This window comes from Polypterus senegalus, chromosome 2 (assembly GCF_016835505.1).
Source record: "Polypterus senegalus isolate Bchr_013 chromosome 2, ASM1683550v1, whole genome shotgun sequence".
Lineage (NCBI taxonomy): Eukaryota > Metazoa > Chordata > Cladistia > Polypteriformes > Polypteridae > Polypterus > Polypterus senegalus.
Window position 1 is genome coordinate 7,567,515 of NC_053155.1, and position 14,498 is coordinate 7,582,012.

The 14,498-nt window shown below is 38.6% G+C and overlaps 1 long non-coding RNA gene across 1 annotated transcript; it reads left to right on the forward strand.

Annotated features, from left to right (window-relative positions):
- Positions 1-2,786: 2,786 nt before the first annotated feature.
- LOC120522277 lies at positions 2,787-3,577 on the forward strand. Its single transcript, XR_005632335.1, has 3 exons — positions 2,787-2,800; positions 3,065-3,132; positions 3,557-3,577. It is a non-coding gene; the product is annotated as an uncharacterized LOC120522277 (long non-coding RNA).
- The last annotated feature ends 10,921 nt before the right edge of the window (positions 3,578-14,498 follow it).

Consider the following 14,498-nt stretch of genomic DNA (forward strand, 5'->3'; position numbering starts at 1 on the left):
TTAAAGCCTAAATTAAACGAATTTCACTTTTCATTCCTGCCTTTTTTTATTAAATTGTAATCATTTTATTATTATTGTTTTTAAAAAACTGAAAATAAATAAGAAAAACAGTAACACATCGTGAGCGGAGTGAGCTTGTCGTGGTGTCCATTCCTTGGCTGTGATTCCCTTTACTTGTTAAGTTCAACTTCATCAATGTCACTGCTTGCTGTCCCAGTCAGTTCCTTTTCTCCCACTATGATCCTCTCTCTTTCTTTTCCTCCTTCTCCCTTCATTTTTCCATTTTCTTTGTCTATTGTAACTCTTTGTAGATTCTCACCATACATCACGATGACTTAAACAGACCACCACAGTCCTCGGCAGTGTGACGTGTCTGTCACTCCCTGTAGAACAGGACGTGCTGTTTGTGACTGGGGATCTCAAATGTTTTCAAACAGCGTCACACATTCATCCACATATCTGCCTTTTTACTCTTTTGACCTAAAATGTGCCTTTTCTGTTAGTTTTGGCCAAATATTTTCAGTGCCTAAAAATTTAGCACCTCCATAATTGAAATGCCAGCAGAGTTGGTCATGTAGTGTAAGACTTTGGGGGATGTGACATGTGAGATAAATCAAGAAAGAGGGCCGTGACACCATCAGGGTCCCAGCAGGCAATGCCCCCTTTAAGTGTCGTTCAACAATAAATTAATGGACTGATAGTGATGGACTCCAGTCATGGTCATCAGTTTCAAATCCACTGAATGAAGAGCATCAAAAAAAAAGTAAAGGAATTGAGTGAAAATGAAATCCAAAGCATTACTGAGTCTACCGGTGGGCTTCAATGGTGGAGGACCTTGTGCATCAGAAGGGTTTTGGTCTGGAAGGTCATTTGTTGGTTTGTTCTTCTGAGGCTCAGGTCCTCTCATCTGCTGTTGAGTTTTCAGGCTCACTTTCCCCTCAAACCTGATGGCTTGTTCAGAGTCAGTGCCCTAGAAGGGGGGCTATGTTACGATATGAATACTATGGCATTTTATTCTGCTCTTCCGTTGTGTTTGGTAAAACTCTTCAGGCTTACATTACATTACAACTGATGGTCTTTAGGTTTAACACGGTGACTTATGAACAGAATGATTCCTCTGATGAATTATTAGACAATCATTCTTTCTGACCATACAACCTATGGAAAGCTGGACACTTGACTTGGGCTTGTGATGTGATTACAGTTACTTCTCATTCTTCTTCCATGACAAATGAAATCTGATTTGAATTTGCTTTCCACCCCAGAAGACGTCGTGACCACCATGTAAAACTGGCCCACCCCATCTAATCAGATATATAAGGAGGTGTCGCTGCCATCCTGAACAGACGTCTTGGCGTCAACACCACCTGCTGTGCCTGTGCTTGATGGCGTTGACTTCTGTGAGTTCTGACCGTTTATACAAAAATATTTCTTAAAATCTTATTGCAGGTTTCCTGTTGGTAAATTTCTTCTCCTTACTCTTAAACAATAGTTTTTTGAGGTCTATTTTCTAATTACTAAAGGTTTACTATATGTTTGTTTTTACTTTTCAGATATCTGACCAGGTGACGTTGAGGAGAAATCACTCAGAGCTGTAAGAGCTTTCAGGTGAGTAGAATCAGAGGATGTGCTGCTGGAGGATTTCTGTCAGTTCCTTCACTGATCTTTCTGTCGTGTGTGAGGCTATCAAGAGACTCATCAGAATCAATTTGATCCTTTAATCTCTACTTTAAATTACACCACACTGGAAAACACTTCATGCCTTGAAGCTAAGGTGGTAGATTTGGAAGACATGTGACTTCAAGTGCGTGATAAAAAATAGAATTTCTAAATCTCACCTGTTAAATCTCAATTCACTTCCATCCTGATGAATGACATTTAATCCTTCATATTAGAAATATCTGCAGGTCCCAGACATTACCCTGCTCTGTGTTTATGTAAGTTGTAACTATATATCACAATCTTCTTAATCTGACATAGAGATAATATAATTGTTATAATTTCCTAGCGGTTTGTCTCATTGTGTTGTTTTTTAGTATTCTGAGATAGCAGTGGGTGCCACTGTTTTGTGTCGTCTTCTTAATAAACTCGGCCTCTGTTTTCTTAGTTATTGCACCGTGTATGTAAAACACACTAACTTCTGCTCAGTTCACCGTCTGAGTTTTCAGTTAAATTTATTTAAAATCTTTTATTTTTGTTTAGTGGTACATGAAGAATTTACTGTTAGGATCTTTCTACTTTCTCTTCTGGACTTTGAATTTTGCTTGCCGTTGTTGCACTGTGATTGATTACCCATTTATGACCCAAACCTGTCACTTTACTATTCTTTCCATTTGTCTTTTCATTTTCTCATCTTTTGGTATTTTCTAAGTGTGACTATTTTTTTCAGCCATGTTTACAATTAAATCCCATTATAGAAATCATTGCAGATTTTTGTTCCTAGCCCTGCTATTATTTTCATCAAATTGGTTATCATCCCTAATAAAAATAATTTCCTCATTTTGAGGGTGGCGCAGTGGTAGTGCTGCTGCCTTGCAGTATGGAGACCTGGGTTTGCTTTTGTGAAAGGTGAACTTCTTTTTTTGCTTTTGTTAATTTTATACTGATAAAAAAATAATCACAAAAAACTTTTCTCATTTCTCAATTATAAATTCAGTGCTATCTCCAAACCTTTAACATACAATATGAGAATGAGAGGACAGTTGAACATCTGAAGTCCATAAAATGTGTGAGTGTGGAGAGCCATGAGCTCTTATACAGACGACCTGAGCCTCCATACTGTGATGGGCACAGCAAGCAGGTAAGTGAGGTCTGATGGGATGAAACTTTAATGGCAGCCTGCTCTTTAAGTGGTGTTCACACCCAGAGGTGCATTTAGGACCAGGTAGGAGTCTTCTATGGTGGACACGACATTCGGTCCAGGCCTGTGGAATGTGCTGCATTATGTGGTCAGAACAACATGTAATGTCTACTAGGCCAGCTGTCATACAACTAGAAAGAAGAGCAGAGAAAGAGAGGGATGGAAATGCACTTCTGATCTGTCACCTGTGTTTACTCCTTACAGTGTATATGGAGGAGGAATGCTAGCCGGAGTTCAACCTGAGGATGATCTTTCAGGACTCTACTAAGTTGGTAAGCATGTGTGGGCTACAGAGCTAAATTTTGGCTGGATGGAAGGAGGATTAATTTGTTTGCAGGCTTAAAAACATTTATGGATCCTACAAGTGTGGCATCAAGTGAAAAGAAGAGGGTGTCCCATACTTGAAGGAAGCTTATCATTTAGTTTTTGCTTCCTCTCAAATTAATGGTAATAAAAGTTATGTTTAAATAAAAAATAATGGTGAGTTCTTTTTTAGGACCATCATTTTACACAAACAGCCAACTCCGTATTTCACACCTATACCAACAGTGTGATCAGACGCTGCTCAAGGCCTTCACTCTCCTCACTTTCTATTAATTCACAGAGCTCACAGCAGAGTCTAAATAGTCATCTATGAAAGTTCAAAGCCTATCATCTCACTCTACTCATTTCACCAGTTGTCTGCTTCTCTTGTAGACCAAAAGGACCAACCCTGACCAATCATTACCAAGAAAGAAGTCAAGAAATGTTCAGTTATTTAAAATAAAAACAAATATAATGCAGAAAATTAGCTGGCTCCTTGTCCATTTGTCTGATTGTCCATCTTTGATTGTCTATTTGATTTCTGTTGTCTTTGGTGACCTTTAAAAGAGTAGACTCTGTACTATGTAAAGTTCTGAACTCTGACTGGAGTGACTCCATTAGATTAGAAGAATTTAGAGAGGAAGCACAATTTAGAAACAGGAAAGAAATTACTAACGCAACTCGGGCCAAGTCCATGTTTTTAAACACAGGCTGGACCACTGCTTGTTTCAGGGATGCAAGGACAGTAGAAATGCTGACTTATCAATAACATCAAAGTCTCTCTAAAGAGGTGAGCTGGAATGACAACAAGAGGAGAGTGTGGGTTTCATAGTGGGTACAGTTTGGGCAAAAAAGGAAAGTGAAAATTTGCGTACGCACAAAAAAATCCAGATGCATCAATCTGTGTGTTCGTCAACTTTCATGTTCTTCCGCTCCATAAATCCCGGTCAGTGTGAAAAGTAACACATGTGAACGCACCTGCTGCCACTCCCCAACTCCTCAAAGAATTACGCCTCTTTGAATATGCAAGTCAATATAAATAACCCTTAAATGCAGCGTTCTGTGAAAAGACAATGGCAAAAGCACCAGGGAAAAAAGAATTTCAGCAAACGCCAAGTGGAGGCAAAGAAAAACGTACTATTTGTTGGTTTAAGCAGTGATATAAACAACAAAAGGAAGTTGATCGAGTGACATAGAGTGTCGGAGAAACTCAAAAGTTCAAGTTCACAAAGTTGCACAGTGCCCGAAGAAAAAAGAATTACTCAGATATCAAAGTGTTGTAGCCCACCATCTGATTGTCATAATGAAGATTATTAGGGTACAGAGAAAAGAAAAAAATAGGCACATAGTGGAAAAAAAGCTTGAAAATGTCAACTTTAATCTTGAAATTTCCACTTTAATCACGTAGTTTATTTTATCATTAAAGTAGAACATCATAAACTTCATCTTAAAATCGTTTAATTTACTAGTTTCTCAAATCCCATCGTAATTAAAATAGCACGTTAAATGCTTTGTTTTGTATTTGTTCCTCTATGTGCTCTATGTGTGTGAATCACTACGTGCTTCTTAAATGGCCTTTCTCTTCCTCCAACAGGACACAGAGTCCATTATATTTCATGATATTACAGCTCTTTGAATAATTTAAATACTATAATGTATACTTGATATAACTTTCGTAATGATAGGAATTAAAGTAGCGTTTCTCAACCTTTAAGTAATTGCGACCCGAGTTTTCATAACAGTTTTAATCGCACCCCCTAACGTTTTTTTTGAAACCCTAATAAAATTTATTCCTATATTTTTTGCGGCCGATACACCGCTACAAGTTTAAAATTTCCCTACGAATAGCAAAATTACGCCACATATAACTCTTCTTATTTCTCGTGCTTTCACGGAAAGTTTCAATCTTTGCTGAATTTACTAAAGCTGCACCTGCTACTATAAATGTGAACTTTGTCTTGCCGACACCATATTTCAGTCTGGTTGTTTGACTTAAGTACTCGATAGTGTTTGTAGCAACTCGAATATATGTTGTAAAAACCAAACATTTTTAAGCTCACCACCATGGATAAACTTTTAATTGACCGCAAGCAAGCATCGCACAACTGTGAAGCATCAACAAGTGCGGAGAGGAGCATCGTTACAAAGGTTAAATCAAGAAAATATTCTAAAGAGTATTTAAATCTAACTCTATATTTATTTTTCTAGTATCAGAATGTAGTTTAAGTTCATTTGTTTTGGTTTCAATAGATGTATTTTTCCTATTTTTGATTCTTGTTTTCTTTTTTTCACATCTTCGTGCCCCCTTTTTTGTTACTAGGGGGGTGTACCCCACAGGTTTTGAACCGCCGAATTAAAGCATGTATTAAACATGGGGACAAGGTGGCACAGTGATAGTGACAAGCTGGCGCCCCATCCAGAGATTGTTCCTCCCGCAAAATGCTTGCTGCGCCGTGTGCGACCTTTGATGAAATAATTTATTGCAGCAGTACTGTCTCTAACCCCCAATTCCTGTCCTTACTTTTCTTTCTCCAAGTAACTAATAGCCACACAATCAGCTCTGTAATAGATGTCAAGCCATCTGTAAGTTTAGAATGCTGAAATATCTTCGTAGTACATGTTTAATATTTCCATCCATCTGTCCATCCGGGGTTGCAACAATGCCAGCAAGCATACAGCGCGAGGCAGGAACAATCCCTGAACGGGGCGTCTGCTCATCGCTGCGATACAGAGTCCTCACATGTTTAATTATTTACAATATAGATTATTTAAATGATTTTAACATTTTATCTGTATAATGTAATAAACATACTTTGCTGCATTTCATCTTAAAATTTATATCAACAGCTCCAAGAAGAGTGTGCTTGGAAATCTAAATTGACTTAGAATCCAGTCATCATCATGCAGTCATATGAAAAAGTTTGGGAACCTCTCTTAATTCTTTGGATTTTTGTTTTTCATTGGCTGAGCTTTCAAAGTAGCCACTTCCTTTTAATATACGACACGCCTTATGGAAACAGTAGGATTTCAGCAGTGACATTAAGTTTATTGGATTAACTGAAAATATGCAATATGCATCACAATAAAATTAGACAGGTGCATACATTAGGGCACCCCAACAGAGATATTACATCAATACTTACTTGAGCCTCCATTTACCGATATAACAGCCTTTAGATGCCTCCTATAGCCTGTGATGAGTGTTTGGATTCTGGATGGAGGTATTGTTGACCATTCTTCATACAAAATCTCTCCAGTTCAGTTCAATTTGATGGCTGCCGAGCATGGACAGCCTGCTTCAAATCATCCCATAGATTTGCGATGATATTCAAGTCATGGGACTGTGACGGCCATTTCAGAAAATTGTACTTCTCCCTCTTCATGAACACCTTTGTAGATTTCGAACTGTGTTTTAGGTCATTGTCTTGTTGGAATATCCAACCCCTGCGTAACTTTAACTTTGGGACTGATGCTTGAACATTATTCTGAAGAATTTGTTGATATTGGGTTAAATTCATCTGACCCTCGACTTTAACAAGGGCCCCAGTCCCTGAACTAGCCACACAGCCCCACAGCATGATGGGACCTCCACCAAATGTGACAGGAGGTAGCAGGTGTTTTTCTTGGAATGCGGTGTTCTTCTTCTTCATGCAAAGCGCTTTTTGTTCTGACCAAATAACTCAATTTGTGTCTCATCAGTCCAAAGCACTTTGTTCCAAAATGAACCTGGCTTGTCTAAATGAGCGACTCTGTTTGTGGCCTGAGTGCAGAAAGAGCTTCTTTCTCATCATCCTGCCATACAGAGTAATCGTTATTTAAAATACATTCATTTCATGGCTGTTCCGTGTCTACAACGATCTATGTAAATGTAGGATGATAGGAAATGTGAGGCAAGAAATGTAATATGTTATAGTAATAACAAAAAAATGTTGATGTGAAGTGTATAATATGTGAAGACTGAAGTCCAAATATCAAATAAACACTTTCACAAAAGGTATAACAAAACAAGTGTGCTTTTATACAAGAATAAAACTGAAGAAATTGCTCAGCTTACACATTGCTGTCAATGTGTGAAAACTGAAACCCAAATATCAATTGATATGAAGTAAAGACGTCTACATACATGTGTGCGTTTGCGAGTTTCACAGTGGAGACCCTGCTGTCTCACAGAAACTTGTTTGGCTGGTCAGGGGTAAGAAGTGCTGCTTCGTAATTCAGGACATTGCTGGTTCGATCTTGGGTCCTTCCTGCATTTAGAACTTTGAGCTGCTATTATTATTACTACTATATAAAAAAAAAACATACATTTGATTTGATTGTTAACAGTATGTGTAAAGTTATGATACTTGTAAAAGTTAACCATTTTTATTCCGTTTTATACTCTGATTCATGTACACACTCCATGGAGGAGCTCACCCAGGTGTCCATTACAGATGTTGTACACATCAAAAAGAGGTAGAGATGTGTGGGTAATGGTCACATGTTAGTCCAGTATAAATATTGCATACCGTCCATGGGTATGAAGTCCAAGGCTGAGATGGTAGCCAAGGAGGAGGAATTCCTAGCTGGTCATTTCTAAACTAACCCTCAAAAAAGGGGACTTACTTAATAGAGACACTGGTACACAGGTTTCAGTGGATCAGATCCTGGCCAGAGTGGCAGTTCATCCATTTGTCATGAGAGGCTATATGCAGTAGGAGCCAAACTAGAATAACTGATTTTGAAACACAAAAACATAATCAAATTCATGACAACAGTATGTTTAAGGGGATGTCACAAGGAGAGCTGGCAGGTTTAAATGTCTTGGAATGAACTGAGCTTCTCTCTACACATCTTGAATGTCATCAAGATGGCTTACTAACCAACCCCTTTCAGATATCTCTAAAAATCCTGATGTCTCCTTTTATGATCAGCAATGTCTACATGTACTCAACAGAGTCCATCCTCACTGACTGCACGCCATCCTGGTACAGCACCATTTCAGCCCAGAGCACTACAGAGGATGGTAAAATTGGTACAGACTGTTGATGGTCACATCTTATTTTTGTTCAGGACATAAGAGACTGGCTAAGAAAAAGGCAAACAGTGTTATTGTAGACCTCAGCCGTTTTGCACAGGCACCGTTCTCCCACCTCTGTTCTGTTAGATGGTTCAGGACCACCATCAGCACTTGCACCAGGTTTAGGGACAGGCTACTTAACATCTGCCCACATTTAGAAGTCCATGAGTGCTTCTCACATCTACATCTGATGTTGTATTTACCGTATGGTGTTGAATTTGTTATGTTTGTTGTACTCTCCATCTTCTTATTAGTTTTCTATGATTACTGATAATGTGATTTAGAGAAATCCCATTTCTCATTTAAAATTTGGCTTTAACTCCATCACCATCCCATCTGGAGAGTTGTCAAATAAACCATCATGTAGTCACCACTTGAAGATCCTGAAGCATCTAAAGGGCTAACACACACTCAACATTATTATGTAAGGACAACATGAATACACTTTGAACAAATTATACAGAAATGTTTAGTAGTTTCTTAGATGGTAACTTTGATTTCTTTTAAGTAGAGCAAAGCATCCTTTACACATTGTATTATTATGGGAAGACTGGAAATGTTACGTTAAATAAGATAAAATGACGAGTGAGTAGTGTGGTATAAAACATCTCAGCAGCTTTTCTAAAAACACAATGAATTCTAATCCAAATAGTCCTGTCAGCAGTTAGGAGTAATCACAATTCTAATACTGTCAGACATTTTTCTTACCAGTATGGTCTAAGGAGGTTGGGAGCATGACAGTCCTAAAACATGTTGTAGCACCGGTGCTGAGTGTCAAAATGGATTGTTCGCTCTTTACATGGCCCTTATATGTAGCTACAAGAGCCTGTAGCTCTATTTGTGACCAGGCCAATGGACCATAGCAGATGGAGAAGTGGTGGTGGCGATGCAGAGGCAGCATCTTCTTCCTGTACTGATGATGCAAACAGCATTCCAGATCCAAGATCTCAGCCTTAAGACTCTCCCACAATTCATCAGATGAGCCCTGCAATACCATTTCAGGTGTCTGAGGTAATGGCGCTTTGTTAAACTGGGCAGAAAGTCTTTTCCTCATCCCACTTCTAACACCAATGTAGAGCTGGCACTGAATGTGAATATGGATCCTTTACTCTTAACATGGCTCTTTTAGGTAGTTATCCTTTAAAGACCCTCTTGCTGTTGTTGCACTAGTAGATATTCTTTTGTAACTTTGGCAGGCTTGTCGTTTTTAAAGGCTCCTTAGCTACGGACTCTGAAGATGCTACTTTCCATAATGGACTACCAGCCCATCTTGGTGGTGACTCATCCCTTGGCTAATACAAAATATCAACGCTGTTAAAATAGAAACAGGTGCCTGATGACATGTAGGGTCTTCTCCTGGATGCATTTTATTTTTTTCACAGACTGGTGTGTATTTTGTTAATTGCAGATTTCCGTTCATTACTTGGAATTATGATGGACAGATCCTGTTTAAGTCCAATGTAAGTCTAATAAGGGTGTCACCAGCACAACATGAAGCTCATATTCTCTCTTGAGCTGGCGTTGAAATTACGAGTTGCCATCTCTAGCACTGCTAAATGAAAATTCACGGGCAGATATGTCCACCTAGCCTGTGACATGGCTTTCTTGCTCAGCTGCCCTCGCTCTTAGTCAGGATGCCTGTGCTGCCAGTTATGTTTGGTGAGCTTCATGAAAGAAAGTGACAGAATGTAGAAAAACTCCTGTATAGGAGATACTGTAACCTGTTCAAGAGACGGATTTAAGGAGATTGGCCTTAAGTTTGAAAGTCTTGTCATGTTAAACAGGAGTGCAGTGCATTCTGGGACAGCTGAAATTATTTTTTGAGAAAGCAGGTCAGGCTTTGATTCCCATGGGAAAATAACCTTACGCTTGTGATAATGATGTACTAACAGTAATGGTTCTGAGAAACTGAAAAGTGTCATGGTGTGCTCCGCTAACAGAGATGAAAATAAGCAAGTCAGGCGCACATTGTGGACAGAAGGGAGAAGAGTGGCTGCCTTTTATTTGACTGTTTCAAAAAGAGTTGTCAGTTCAAAATGAGACTTTCTGTCAGTTCAGTTGTTGCCTTTCTGGCACATTTCTAAAGAGCTCCTGCCGCTACTGTGTTACTCAGTACCCTTTGCAGTTCATGTAAATCATCTCAGACAAGTCCTCAGTCGCATGAGAAAACACAGCATTAAACTAAGACTCACCAAGAGCGAGTTGTTTAAAAGAGAGGTTTGCTACCTCGGCCAACTGGTGTCTGCAGAGGGAGTGAAGATCGACCCCCAGGAGCTGGAAGCAGTGCTGGCACTGAAAGCCAAAGAGCCTCGTACAGTTGGAGGTGTCAAGTCCTTACTTACTACAATGGCGTCCTGCTTGCCTCCACCTGTTTGCAGCAGCAGCGGCTCGAATGCACGGTGGGCTGGTAGGCTGGTGGGCTGGCTGTCTTTGTGAGGCAGGTTCGCGTGGGTGGCAGTTACAATGGCATACATTCTGGTTTGTACCTCCTGTCATCGTGCCTGTCCTCCCAGGTGACCATTGCCATTGGTGCATCAGCTACACAAACGTGTTCAGCACCACAATCAGCTGGGGACCGATCAGCTAATGCCGGTACCTCACTTTCGTTTCCGATCTCCATCTCCAGATCACTTGCATCAAAATCGGAGTCCAAAAAAACAGAGTCTGATTCAGCGAAAATACGAAACAAGTTTTACTTTGAGCATTCCCTTTGGTGTCTCTCCACAGGCCAGTTTAGAAGCTGTTTGCTCTTCGCTGCTCATCGAGGCCTCATCAACAAAGCTAACTTTCCTTCTAGAAAAAGCGTATCAAAAAGAGCTGTAACAAGAAGAGCACTGATCTCTATCGATCGCTAGTGAGACTGAGGCTTTCAAAATAATAATAATAATAATAAAAACTGCGTTAACGCACGATAAAGTAATTGTCGGTTGTTGATTAATTAATGTGCTAATGTGTGATAATAACACGTTAACTTGTCCAGCTCTTGTTAAATTGATTAGTTAATTTAATTAATTTAGTAAGCAGAAAGCAGATGTCACCAGCACAGGGCCAAGTTCAGGAAACAAAAGTTAGTAGAGTTTGCCAAGGTGAATACACATTAATGCTACAATAAAGATTTTTTAAATAAACTATACAGAAGTTTATATTCTTCTAATTGGATTTTTATGGTGCAATTATTATGATGTAAACCAGTGAAGAGGACAATGTGGAGTGAAGATCAAATAAGAGCAGTGAAGAAACATTTGACCAAAATGATAAACATGTGTAAAGTGCCAGGAAAGAGAGAGTGTGAGGCCTGCGTCTGAAATTAATCACAAGCACTCAAAAATAGAGATTGGCTGGGCGTAAAATTCAATATAAAGAACCGAATTACCTCCCTGAAGAGAAAGGTTTAAAATAAAAATGTTCATTAACAGTTTAGTTATGGGAAACAATTTAATCATTTTATATTTGGTCTTTTGTGTTAATTGAACACGACAGTTCCAAAAAGTCAGTTAGTCGTTTGCTCTTTAAATAATTTGTACTTCATATGTTTATAGACACTTACATAAAGATACACAGATTTATGTGCATTTGTATGCTATTTCTTTATTAAAAAAAAAAGAAAATTCTTTAAGAAGCAGGAGTATTAACCTATTTAGATGTAATTCATTTTTTCTCTTAATTATAAATCCTGTTAGTTAATACAGAAAAATATTTCCAAAGGTCTTAATCATTTGATTACTCAGTCAAGGCCAGCGACTCCAACTTGAGTGTTCGTTTTTTGGCTAGAAGGGAGCCCCCAGTAACTGATTTCATTTGACAAGTCTACCAGAACACTCCTGCCGTGGTTTATTATTCATGGTCGAAAGCACTGGTTTAGGTTACTCATTTAAAAAATTACCAGTAGTGAATTTTATTTCATACCACAAACTTTTAATGCAGGCAACCTGCAATATTTACTGATTCTGTAAACATTCATTTTAAACTAAATTACTTCTTAATACCATTTATTAAATTTGAGCACACATTTCCAAATATTTCAGTACTTATTGGTTTAGGTCAATTTCAAATATATTTGAGCAGTTCCATCTGAGGCTAGGATGTCTTGCAATATTGAAATCCCAATATTTCTGGATCCAGTGTCAAATTTCAGAATGTCCTTATGGCCAACATATCTCATAATCCCGCCTTCCTGTCCTTAAAGCCAGTTCATTCTCCCTGGAGATCTGTTTGTGACTTGCTAAAATAATTCCAGCCTCCTGACTTTCTTCAACCACTAAATCATTAACATCCTTTAAGCATCTCCCTCTTAGTTTTGGCCAAATATTTTCAGTGCCTAAAACTTTTGCACCTCCTTAATTGAAATGCCAGCAGAGTTGGTCATGTAGTGTAAGGCTTTGGTGGATGTGACATGTCACATAAATCAAGAAAGAGGGCCGTGACACCATCAGGATCCCAGCATTGAATGCCCCCTTTAAGTGTCGTTCAACAATAAATTAATGGACTGATAGTGATGGACTCCAGTTATGGTCATCAGTTTCAAATGACTTTGTTAAAACAGATCAGTGTCTTTATTTGCGCTCTTTATGTAATCAGTCATTTGTAAAGTTTGTACTGTATTCATATTTTACTTGTGAACTTGTGTGATAGAAATTTAACATCTTATTAAAGAAAGAAACATCCTCTAACAGGACAATTCAGTACTCAGGCAGGAGAAAAGCTCTTCATTGTATCTTTTAATTACTCCTCAGCAAAATACCTAAGAAGGAGCATTCATCAAAATCAGTCCGTTACAGCCTGGTCAGAGAAAACAAAGAATGGAGGTTCATGTTATAAACTATTGAATTTACATACAGTGTCAATCAATGCATACATTTACTCTGGTTGGTTCATTGGTTTACACCCAAATGATTTATATAAAATAAAAGTCTGTTACATTATATTCTGGTTCTTATACCTTTGAGTTGTCCCACCACCTTTGAAATGTCTGTGCATTTAACGACTGTCCATTCTCATTGTTTTTAGGTCATCTGCTGATTTCTTAGTCATCTCTTAGTCATCCTTCAGTACATTTTGTATATTACATCAGCCTTTCTTCTGGAACATGCTTGATTTACATGACCATCTCAGTATTTTTCCTAAACCAATTCTTATATTTCAGTGTACATTTTGTTGTTTACTTGACATTTATCTCATTTCTGACATTTATTATCACTTTATGCTATTTCTTAAAGATGAATGCTATGTTACCCTAAAATTATTCTTCCACACATTACAACCAGATAACAAAGTGGATCATGGGATACAAGTAATTTGAGATTTTCTTTCCTTTTTCTCACGGATGTTCTTCACATCGCTTGATACTGTCCAGCATTAGCCACCATATTATCCCATATTATGAGAAAGTGCCCATCACTATGAACAACATTGTTTTAAATTAATGGAGTTACTTATCAGTGCTGGTATTTGTAGATTTTTCCTGAAACGGTTTTGGCTAAAATTCCTCCTCCTGCCAAGCCCTAAGTGTGGCGCACATATTACTTCCTATGGCATTGGACACTCAGCTACCAAATGTTGTGAGTGAGTCATCATAACATAAATAAAGATCTACAACAATCCATCTTCTTTATTTTCATTTTACTGAACTCCATAATTCAACTAAATTGTCAGTTGACGATACATGTTTTTCATTTCCTCTCAACCTCAAATTACAAATGACTTGTCCTGTAATACTTAAACTGTTTAATAACTGGCCGGAAGTGAAAAGACAAATGGCACATGAGGGTGCAAACGACTTCAATAAAGTATTGCTTAGATGAGAGGCTCAGTCGTCCTCAGTTGAGGTTCAAGAATGAATGGCACTTTGCTGTCGTTTCAGTGTTTATATGTTGGTGGTCCTGGAAGGGCTGAAGCAGAACTGGGTCACATGTCCTTCGATATTTGAGCCTCAGAACTGTAAGCTAAAAGGGAGATGTGATTAGCGGCAGCGCCTCCTCTCTGTTTGGGCAGTATCGTTAGCCGTCTGGGACCCCTGAAGATGTCCCCTAAGCACACGAACATGACACCCCACACACAGCCACAGACCTCTGCTCTCGTCTGTCTTCAGTTACTGGAGCACATTTAACCGACTGGAATCTGCTTTTCCCTGCGTTGTGTAAATGATTGTCACGTAGGCGCGTTGGGTTAAAACACAAGCTTTTATTTTCCTCTTCCAGTAAATTTTGTGCAAAACAAAAGGAAAGAAATAGACAGAGCGTCACATACACGTCTTCTTCCCTCTGCCCCTACAGCGTC